The sequence below is a fragment of the Euprymna scolopes genome, chromosome 18 (genome assembly GCF_053919585.1).
Source record: "Euprymna scolopes isolate OS-2025 chromosome 18, ASM5391958v1, whole genome shotgun sequence".
In the NCBI taxonomy this organism is placed as follows: Eukaryota; Metazoa; Mollusca; class Cephalopoda; order Sepiida; family Sepiolidae; genus Euprymna; species Euprymna scolopes.
In genome coordinates this window covers 14,449,509-14,461,801 of record NC_136499.1, presented here as the reverse complement: position 1 = coordinate 14,461,801, position 12,293 = coordinate 14,449,509, and positions in this window count along the sequence as shown.

The window sequence follows — 12,293 nt, the reverse complement described above, 5'->3', positions numbered from 1 at the left end:
TTTATCGTTCCATCTTGTAAAAAGATCTCATAAAACCGCTGTAAAACCAGGCGAAATCTATTATGAATTTATGGGCCAACTAAGTACAAAATCATTGTAATTTCTATTAAGAATTTGTAAAAAAACAAAAAAAAAAACTATGGACAAAAGTTGAATTCCTGCAAATATAAGGAGTTTCCCAATATTACAGCAAGTTAAAATCGTACCAAAACAATCTTCAGCACGATACTGTATTCAATCCAATATATACTGAAGTTTTTTAAAATAATCATTAAGATTTGAGGGTCTTCCAACCTTCGAATGAAATTAGTTCTATAAGAATCAGAAATGCCTATCGAAAATATCCTGCCTGGAATCCGACGTTGGATTTTCGAAAAACCTAAAGTAATCCTTGAAGTTAATGAACCCCCCAATGCAAAAGCTGACCATAAGAGCTATAAAGAAAATGTCCATGATATTTTAGTTTGACTACACTGACCATTTACACATTTTGTAGATGGCTTCAGAGACAACAATGGAGCAGCATATGTAGCAGTTCTGATTGAAACAATCCACAAAATACTTCCTCAACAGAAATCATTTTTACTGCAGAAATCTGTCCCATCGACTTTGCCCTCACCGTCTTATAAAAGACAAACATAATATTTTAAAACACCCTTTCTGTTTTAACTGAATAATTAAACATCGTGAAAAGACACTAATTATCAAATTACTGAACAGACTAAACTTTACTAACTCACCATAAAGAAATAATTATATACTGGATTCCAAGCCATATTGGTGAAAGAGGAAACGAAAGAGCGATCTTAGCAGCCAAATCAGCTTAAAACCTGAGTGCAATATCTGCTATACTGACTTGTAAGGTAAAATCAACCAATTATTCTACGCATTATGGCAACAACACTGGAATAATAATATAAATAACTAGCTCTTTCAAATAAAAAAAACACACACTCTGTGAGAGTGGAGACCAACTTCTAGTAAATCAAGAAACTAACAGGCTGTAACATGCAGCATACGTATTGGTCGCACCAACCTCACTCATTCCTTTATGTTTAAACAAGAACAACAATCACAATAGCTGATATGTTAGATTTGCTCTGGCAAACATATTCTCGTGGAACGTAGAGCCCTCGCTACCACTAAACCTAAAACCAGCAATATGAACGACATCTTCGAAAACATCCTCATGCGATGCGATTTTATAAAAATTTCAACTAACGTACATAAGTGTCTTGAAAGTAATTGCGTTAAAAATATCTTTTTGGAAGGCATACAATTCCATGAACAATTTTAAAACTTACCCTTAACACAGTAAAAAAAAATAAAAATTTGAAGTAAAATAAAATGTTTTATGTTCGCGTTAAACTACTTATCTCGACATTGTTTCTAGTCGTCCTAGATTTATCCTTGCCCTTGACTCAAACAGTGCCGATTCAGGAGACGTGTGGTTGGAAAATGCGCAACCCTATCCTCACAGTTACAGTGGCAGCTGCCCCCAGAAGGGGTATCCTTTGTCTTTAGAGACTGAACGGAGCCATCGAAACTACTTGTGAGGATGGCTGACCATTTGAGCCTCTTATTCGGTGAAATGTGTCGTTTGTTGATTGGTTGGTTGTTTTTGTTTTACGGCATATGCAACCCTTTCCGGGTTATTTAATACCGAATCCAATGATTTGGAAGAAAATTTTTTGATAGAATATATTTGCTTTTTTCAAGTCAGTTTCTGTTTAACCCCTAGTTGGGACCCTAACAGGTACTACCACTCCAGATCAGAGTGGACCTGGGAGCAATGGCAATTAAAGGGTGGCTCCACACTCCCTAAGGCCTGTAATCTGGGGTCTCACCATCGGATATAGTTTAAGGTCATATCCAGGAGCGTGTCGTTTGTGGTCCGAGTATTACGCTGTAAGATTTTTGGGTAAACTGTATAGTCTTATGTAACTATTCTTGCCTTTGCGATTAACTGAAGCAGGCATTCTCAAGAGAGGACGCAACGATTTCATGCATTAATTAAGAATGGAAAATTACTTAGAATATCTATTATATAAAAGAGAGTTTTCTGTTTGTGTCGTATAACCAGTTAAAGATGAATGAGTAAGGCGCCGAAGAAAGAGAAGAGTCAGCGAAATGGAAGATAAAGAAGGAGAAATGGGAAAAAGAAAGTTAAAGACACGAATATAAAGGGGTGGACAGATGAAACTTTTGGTATTTATGAAATTTTTAGGGTAGTTCATGTAAAATGCCGAAACGTTGAGTCAATTAAATCGCAGCAACAAACGTCATTAAACACATGGTTCCCCGTGAATGCACAGTGAACGAGGCATTAAAAATTACTATGTTCAGCATTAGACCTCCTCCCATTTAGCCCCAAAAGTCCCCAGGAGACGTCAAATCATGGTGAAAATGAACAAACAGTGTAGTTTTAGGCCTTAACATATGTAAATTTGAATTCTGCACCATGCAAAAAAGAAATGAATAAGTCCATCATTTACCCTCCCCCATTTAGCCCCAAAAGTCCTCAAGGCTTTAACATATTTAAGTTTGAGTTCAGCACCATGCAAAACTACTAAGTAGACATACACAGACAATTTTGGACAAATATAGTAAAATAGTCCCAAAAGTGGAGTGTTTTTATTAGTCCTAAAGGAGCACCTGGAGCACTCCCAAGAGTTATAGACAAATAAAATTATATAGAAATCAGTTAGTTACTACTTTTCAGAAAGTTTTATAAAAATCCAAGATATCTATTTTTTTAATAAGCACGAAAGTGTCAATTTAAGCCGTTTAAACCCGAAAGGCATCCCTAGGGAGTAACCGGAGTTTTCTCGGAATATCAGTTCTCTTATTTTTTATCATATTTAATGTTCGTGCAAAATTTCAAAAAATTCCAAAGCGTACTTATTGAGCAAAGTGCGGAGAGACGAACGGACGAACAAACCAACGGATTAGAGTGAATTTACAAGTTCATCCTCCTGTTGTCAGAGAACAAAACATTATTTGCTATTATTGGTTTCTTAGTAATTGTCTGCATTTTTGAGATGAGGTGTTTTCATTGATTGAGATTGTCGGACTGACTTCCTCATCTTGGTTGTTATAGTCGCAACGTTTCGGCCGTTTTGCCCTCCAGCCTTCATCAGGTGTTTTGTGTCGAAATGGGGAACCGTTTGTAAGGAGTCTCGAACCCAACCCTTTATTATTATTACAGGGGTACCCTGTTCGGACTCCAGCTAGGCTCTGGGACATAGTTGCTGATTCTCTGTTTTGAATGTTACTTTTCACTGCCTTCGTTCAGGATTGAACTCAGCACCTTTGGGTAACTGTAAACTTTGATACAACGTCTAGGACCACTCTGACATATGTCACTAGGACAATTCCTAACACCTGATGAAGGCCGGAGGGCAAAATGGCCGAAACGTTGTGACTATAACAACCAAGATGGGGAAGTAAGTCCGACAATCTCTATTGGTTTCTTATAAACTAGCAGGAAGACCCGACGTTGTATTAACTATCAAGTACTTAATAGTTAATATTAGGCTGGTGAAAAATTATTGTCGTTTTTATCATATATATATATATATATATATATATATATATATATATATATATATGTCAAAAACGACATCATTTTTGCACCAACATAATATTAACTATTAAGTACTTAATCACTCGACGGTGATTAAGTATTTATGAATGTTATACTCTGTGGGGCTGTGTTTGTGTGAAGTGAGAGAGAGAGAGAGAGAGAGAGAGAGGGAGAGGCGATTAATAACTTACTTGGCGCAATCGTCAAGCGTTTTTATTATCTCTGTGAAAGGGTTTGTCAGGACAATCCATCACAAGGATAGTTTGCCCTACAATTATACACTCATGAAATGTAATAAGCTGGAAAACATAGTCTTCACAATCCAAATAAATCCCCTCAAATAAATAATGATTTCTTCTAATGAATTTATCTAATATAACAACACTCAGCTGGAAAAATACCCTTTTTCACCGTTTCTGAAATAGAGGGGAATCTTGATTGAATAGTTGGGGTTTGTTTTACTATAAACATATATTCGAAAAATTTGTCAAAAAAACAAAAAAACAAATATATAACAAATAAATGTTATCAAAGGCCAAATAATTTACCTTTCTACCTAACTGGGTAATCTTTTTAGTGTTTTTATTTAATGTAATGTTTATTCAGCTCGAAAAACATACATTGTTTACCGATGTATTGGAAAATTTAAAATGGCGCCGGACTCTCTGTTGGACACAGTCAGTTTGGGAAAATGATTTAAAAAGAAAAACTATACAAAATACTGTTAGAAACTCGCTCAATATATATTAGGCTGACATATATTTGGTAGGTTTTTAACAGTATTGTGTGGGTTAACCATCTGACGAAGCCAGAAGTATAGTAGGGCGAAACGTCGGGGAACAACTTAAAGATGAAGGTAATAGTCTGCACTAAATAAATGAATAAATAATACAAATTACTCATCTAAATAAGAATTCCAATTAATTAAATAATAATTTTAAATTTGCCTGTGCGAGGCCATTTCGGGTACAATTTAAAACGAATTTATAAACAACTAGCATTTCAGCCCGGCGTTTTCCGGGTGTTTGGAGGTGTATGTTGAGCAAAAAAAAAAAATAAAAAGCAGTCAACTTTTTAAACTTTGCCCCTCTTATGACCCCTTAACATTTATCGTTTTGGACTCAAATCAAGTTATTAAGTTAGATGTATATCCAAGGAAAATATATCTAAAATTTCAAGTGTTTAGACCCAAAATTGTCGGAGGAGTTTGGTAGAGTTCTCAAAGGTTAAATCTTCGAACTTTGACCCCTTAACAGCCAAATTTCTGGCCGAAAACCGATTACAAAAATTTTCCCAAATCGCAATACCATGTATATTTAATTTTGAGTCTGTAGACTTAAAATTGACAGATTTATTATGTAGGGAAATGTACACAGACAGGCAGGCACACACATACACTTTCACTTTTATAGATATACTAGCAGAGGTGCCCAGCGTTGCTCGGGTGTTTGGAGGTGTATTGCTGTGCAAAAAAAGCAAAAAAACAAAAAAAAATGGTTAATTTTTTAAAACTTTGACCCCTGTTATGACCCCTTAAAATTTATAGTTTCGGGCTCAAATCACTTTATTAAGTTAGATCCAGGTTCAAGGAACCTATATCTAAAATTTCAAGTGTCTAGACCCAAAATTGTCGGAGGAGTTTGGTAGAGTTCTTAAAGGTCAAATCGTTGAAATTTGACCCCTTAACAGCCAAATTTCTGGCTGACACCCGTCACATCGATTTTCCCAAATCTCAGTACCCGGTATTTCAAATTTCGAGTCTATAGACTAAAAATTAAGTTATTGCGTAGGGAAATGTACACAGACAGACAGACACACAGACACACAGACAGACAGACAGACACGTTCACTTTTATAGATATATAGATAGATATCATTTTATTACGTATCTAATTTTTAAGGGGCAACGATTGATTAAACATATTATTAGTATTCTTCTGCAAGGACCCCTGACGTAGTGGATAAATTACTTTGTGAAAATCAGTTTAAAGTAACTCTCTCATCAGGAGATAGAAAATTCAATCCACAATGCGGACGATACTCAAAAATACAATTGCGAATTACCTAGAACTTATACCCAGTTCCGGCTGACGGAACGACGACATGCTAGACCGACGACATGCTAGACCTATGGATTAAATAAAGGGTTTTGTTGAGGATTCCGTGCAGATTCCCGAGTTTGACAGAAAGATCCCTGAGTTTGATAAGATACATATGAAGAAGGTTGACGGTTATATCTACCTAAACATTGTGAATACAACATTCAAGATGAGATAAGTAGCCGTAGACTCCAAATAATATGAATACCGTTTTAACTTGTTTCTATTTTTGTCCTTCGACACCATGTTTGTTATCTTCCTGTGTTTTGCTTTCTTTGCTATTTCCCTTCCGGCTGCGTCAGTTGAGATTATTATGGCTTATAGTTATCTAAGATTGATCTTTTTACGCAAGACATTGTATTTTATGCTTTCTTTATGTGTTTTCTTAGTAAACAGAAAAAACGAAAAACAAATGCCTTTGGTGGGATAGTATTCGAATAGATACAACATGAGTCGTGCATTCCTGGCGGGCGAACGACAGGAAATGGCCGAGGGCTTGCTTTTCACATCTCAACATTTATTAGCGAACATATTTTAGAGGGAAGGAAAGAGGAAAATGAATCAATGATATAAAAGAGGTAAACACGAAAGCCGATTAGACAATTTTATATAGAGCAACATATTAGAAAGATAGATTGAATGAAAACGGGTCAAAATTAAAATTTTTATGAAACGCAACAACAGTTAAAGTAAAAATGAAAATCCTACATTTATTTCTACTCTTTGTAAACACAATTTTGGTGTTCGTATTTTTGTCTCAGTCTAGATTCGCTCATCTTTATAACTTGTCGAAATAAAAAGGGCATTTTTAAAGTAAGCCGAGAGACTCCTATATGCATAAAAAAAACCCTGAGATTTGAGGCGACATTCCTCCAGGATGAGTCGAGCCCGCTCTTTCGGCTGACCACACAGCGTCATGAATGAATGCAGCGACTAATATAGTGATCGGCAAACAGTTCCGGGAGCAGCGGCGAACACCGTAGCCCTTCCGACTAGGGCTACGTTCGACGTTGGCTTTGATAATGTGTAACCACTTCTTTAGCTGTCCACCCGGTCAGACCTCTTTGTTAACCTTGGAGTGGTTCTAGAGCTATTGCATCGTGGGTGAACTCTCCTGACTTGCGACGGGCAGCGTACCAGAACCAGCGAATTCTTTTTTTAAAAAGATCGATTGAGGGGTATAATTTTGCATTGCGTACTCATTAAGGAATTTTGGATTTTTATAAAGATAAAGAAAGTAAATGATATAGACAAGAGTTGCCGACTTAAATGACATTTTTATGTTAAATAATGTTTCTCCCATGGTCGCCGGTCATGGATATGACCTTAAACTATATTCGACGGTGAGGCTCCAGCTTGCGGGCTTTGGGGAGTGTAGAGCCACCCTTTAATTGCCATTGCTCGCAGGTCCACTCTGACCCGAAGTGGTAGTACCTGTAAGGGGCCTTACTATGGGTTAAATAGAAATCGACTTGAAAACAACAAAAAAACAACAACAAATAAATTCTATTGAAAAAGCTTTTCTTCAAAATCACTGGGTTTGGCATTAAATAACTTGAAAAGGGTGATATGCCGTAAAACAAAAACAACCAGCCAACCAACCAATCACATGGTCGTTTTCGTAAACGCGTTTTATTGCACATCTATGCTCTCACCAGTGAGAGATTTAAAAAAAAAAACTATCAGATAAAATTATTTTTATAGATGTAGCACGGTAGTTTCATAATTGAATTTTTTTTGTTATTGTTCTTGGCTAGCTGATCCCTGTGTATTTGTGATGAATAAAACTACTCGAAAACACAATGAATGCTTGCTAAACATCTCATGTTTTATTTAAAGAGAGCCTTTACTCACTGAGGAGAGAAAACAATATTACTAATTAACTAAGTCATTTACTTAATTTTCTTAAATTAGTCTAAGGAGGGAAGCTAGAGACGTGGCTACACAATATCAAGGCCAACGTCGAACATAGCTCTGGTCGGAAGAGAGGCATACGGACAAAACTTCGAGACAACATTCGCTTAGATCTCTAAATAATCGGACGCATCTCGTCTGTGTCGCACCCAACAACAGATTCCATAGAAACAACGTCCCTTCAACTGAACACCTACGGTCATCTCCCGTCATATAGCTTGATCCTGTATTTTTGGCGTTTTTTGTCTAGGAAGCGAACCTCTGACCTCCCCGCTTCAATCACACCGCCTGCAGTTTAGCATATTTCTGTTTTCCGCTAGGTTTTCCCGGCCTGTACTCATGTGATCCTAAAAACAAATCCACACTAGTTGATTTAATAGCTACTTGTGTATGCTTCCAACATACAATATAATTGCGGGTGGGTCGTAGAGCAAACGGTTACAGACGTTTTCTACTCAATATTCGTATCCACGAGTTCGCTTATCCGCTCTTCTTCTCGTCATCTGAAATATCCATTATGTAATTGTTGTTTAAGGTAAGCAAAAGGAAAAGAGAAAAAAGAAAGGGAAAACACATCAAACAAATAGAAGTCTTACCGCGTGTGTGTCGGACGAGGTTGGGCGAAAGAGAGAGAGAGAGAGAGAGAGAGAGAGAGAGAGAGAGGAATCAAGATGGCACCCATAGTTTTTAAAGGTGTGCTCTGGTGTAAGTCACATGAAATCACACGAAATCACGCGGGAAACATGTATAAAAGGAGTTGAGAGGTTAGGTCGGGCGAGACAGACAGACGAAGGTTGGTGACAGTGGTGATCTCGAACCCGGCGGTTGTTGGCTTACAAAGACGAACTCTTTTTTTCTTTTATTTCTTTCTTTCATTAATAAAGAACACTTCAGTAATCAAGCAATTACAACATTTTCAATAACAAAGTACATCATAGTCTTTATACGCGAGGCATGTATACTCTTTTTATCATAGCTTCTTTTTATGCAAAAAGACATGCAACGATGTTTCTAATAGTTTTCCTCAGTGCCTTATTTTGGAGAGAATTGATTCAGAAGCAAGAAACTAATGTGTTCTTACCTAATTACTTGGTCATTTAGTTATTTTCCTAATTTATGTTTTGAAGGAATGTCGCACAGACAGAAACGCTAAAATAATATTTCGCACTTTGATTCGCACTTCTGCATTATTGACCACTGTACATCGCGCAACAACCCATGGCAGATTCACATTATTTAATGTCTCACAATTCGTTTCCACATACAGATTTGATGCCCCTGTTTTCCATCAGCTTGAAAATCGTGACGTATTTTATCGCCTCGTAAGTCTGTTTTTGTCTACCATTTGAAGTACTACCTTTTTGTCAATATGACGTCACAGAATAAAAATAAAATAAATCTAAAAATAATGAAGATGTAACATAATTTTATTTATTTATTTGCGGATTATTAACCTCATATTTTATTTTTTGTTGTTTAACGACGTTTCGACCAACTATTCCTCTGGCCTTCGTCAGGTTGTTAATCTCGACGGGATAGGAATGCTTGATCTTCAGTAATTACTGCATTCCATAGTTGTTATCCTCTCACCACGTTTTTTTGGTAAACTGCCCTTTGACAGACTTGGAGTAGGATTGACTATAAAAGATGAGAATAATAATCCGCAAATAAACAAATAAAATATATAAATTACTTATCTTTAAAAAAAAATCCAATAATTGAATAATATAAAGTGACATTAATTATATAAATATAAAAAACGGTTATTTCGAATAAAAAAAGTAGAAAAATACTTCAAAATAAAAATTACAGAGAAAAAAGATGTAACAAGTAAAAAAAAATCCTGTCAAGTTTTAGTTGTGAATTTAATTTACTGGTGTCTTTGTAGATTGTTGATCTTTTAAACTAATGCATTTCAAGTGAAAACATTATTAGGCCCTCACGTATTTTGTCAGAATTAGTATAAATTCCAATAACTACGGCTGTTGCGATGATAGAAATTAATTTGTACAGATTATCAAAAAGGAAAATCTGAGTAAACTTGTCACTCAAAATCAAGATAACACCACTAGATTTTGTCAATGAGTAACCTCTAATGATGCCATAAGTAAGAACTCCCAGGGACTACAAATAATAATAATAATAATAATAATAATAATAATAATAATAATAATATTAATAATAATAATAATAATAATTATTATTATTATTATTATTATTAGTAGTAGTAGTAGTAGTATTAATATTCTCTTTATCAGCAACCTGCGGTTTTCTCTGTATTATAGCTGACAACAAGTCTTCAAATATTTTCTGTACTCATTATTCAATAATAATTATTCAATACTCATTATTCAGTACTCATTATTCAATACTCATTATTCAATACTCATTATTCAGTACTCATTATTCAATACTCATTATTCAATACTCGTTATTCAATACTCATAATTCAATACTCATTTTTCAATACTCATTATTCAGTACTCATTATTCAGTACTCATTATTCAATACTCATTATTCAATACTCATTATTCAGTACTCATTATTCAATACTCATTATTCAATAATCATTATTCAATACTCATTATTCAATAATAATTATTCAATACTCATTATTCAATACTCATTATTCAATAATAATTATTCAATACTCATTATTCAATACTCATTATTCAATAATAATTATTCAATACTCATTATTCAATAATAATTATTCAATACTCATTATTCAATAATCATTATTCAATACTCATTATTCAATACTCATTATTCAATAATAATTATTCAGTACTCATTATTCAATACCAACTATTCAGTACTCATTATTCAATACTCACTATTCAGTACTCATTATTCAATACTCATTATTCAATACTCATTATTCAATGCTCATCATTCAATACTCATTATGCAATAATAATTATTCAATACTCATTATTCAATACTCATTATTCAGTACTCATTATTCAATACTCATTATTCAATACTCATTATTCAATACTCATAATTCAGTACTTATTATTCAATACTCATAATTCGATACTCATTATTCAATACTCATTATTCAATACTCATTATTCAATAATAATTATTCAATAATCATTATTCAGTACTCATTATTCAATAATAATTATTCAGTACTCATTATTCAATACTCATTATTCAATACTCATTATTCAATACTCATTATTCAGTACTTATTATTCAATACTCATAATTCGATACTCATTATTCAATACTCATTATTCAATACTCATTATTCAATAATAATTATTCAATAATCATTATTCAGTACTCATTATTCAGTACTCATTATTCAATACTCATTATTCAATACTCATTATTCAATACTCATAATTCAGTACTTATTATTCAATACTCATAATTCGATACTCATTATTCAATACTCATTATTCAATAATAATTATTCAATAATCATTATTCAGTACTCATTATTCAATAATAATTATTCAGTACTCATTATTCAATACTCATTATTCAATACTCATTATTCAATACTCATTATTCAGTACTTATTATTCAATACTCATAATTCGATACTCATTATTCAATACTCATTATTCAATACTCATTATTCAATACTCATTATTCAATAATCATTATTCAGTACTCATTATTCAATAATAATTATTCAATACTCATTATTCAATACTCATTATTCAATACTCATTATTCAATAATAATTATTCAAGTACTCACTATTCCGTACTCATTATTTAGTACTCATTATTCAGTACACATTATTCAGTGCTCATTATTCGATAATATTTACGAATGAATTTCCGTTATCACAACAGCCTTTTCCCAATCAATTTTTCGCTGGCTACGACCATTCCCCTGAACTGGAATTTGGGTAATAATAGGCTTCTGCAAGGAGACAATTTTCTAAACATTAATCCAGTGGTTAGTGCTTTCACACCTTAGTCTTTTCATCCTCCTGAATCCTTCATGATTATTTAGTGTAGTACCAGGTAATGTCAGTACTACAATTTTTGAACAAGGATGGTGTAATTTACAAATATTTGGTTTCATGATTCCCTGTGGAGTTCCTCTATCTTTTTATTTTACTTTTGTTACAGTGCTATGTATCCGATTTGTGTTTGTAGCTCATGTGCATTAGTCTCAAGGGTTTTTCTTAATATTTCAGCTGCTTTCATTTTGCTAATTAGCTGTATCTTCCCAGTCTCCCCCTTGATTCCAATCCGTCTCATTTTTTTTTCGAAGTTTGTTGCTAGTGCTCCTACGAATATTGGTGTTACCTTGACTTTCTTTATCTTCAATTTTCATTTTAGTTCTATGGTCATTTCTGTGTATTTGCGTCGCTTTAGAAGAAACCACAAAAGGTAAAGAAAGAAAAAAATTATTGACTAGAATCCATAATAGCACATCAAATACTGAGCAGCAATAAAAAAATAACTAATAACCAAAAAATCTGGTATGAAAGAAGTAAACCAAGAAATACAAACAAAGCTGTATATTAATGGCGGACCTATCCAACGAGAAGCGACAGTTTGGAAAATCTTTTTTCATTTATTTAATAGACTGGCGTCGGCGCGCCGTCTAGTGGAGGCGGGAGACATTGTTCATTGTGAAGACATTCCCGCCTATTTTCCCTCCCTATGGAATACACGATTCAAACGTTTCAAACGAAAAACGTCAATTGAGTCCATGA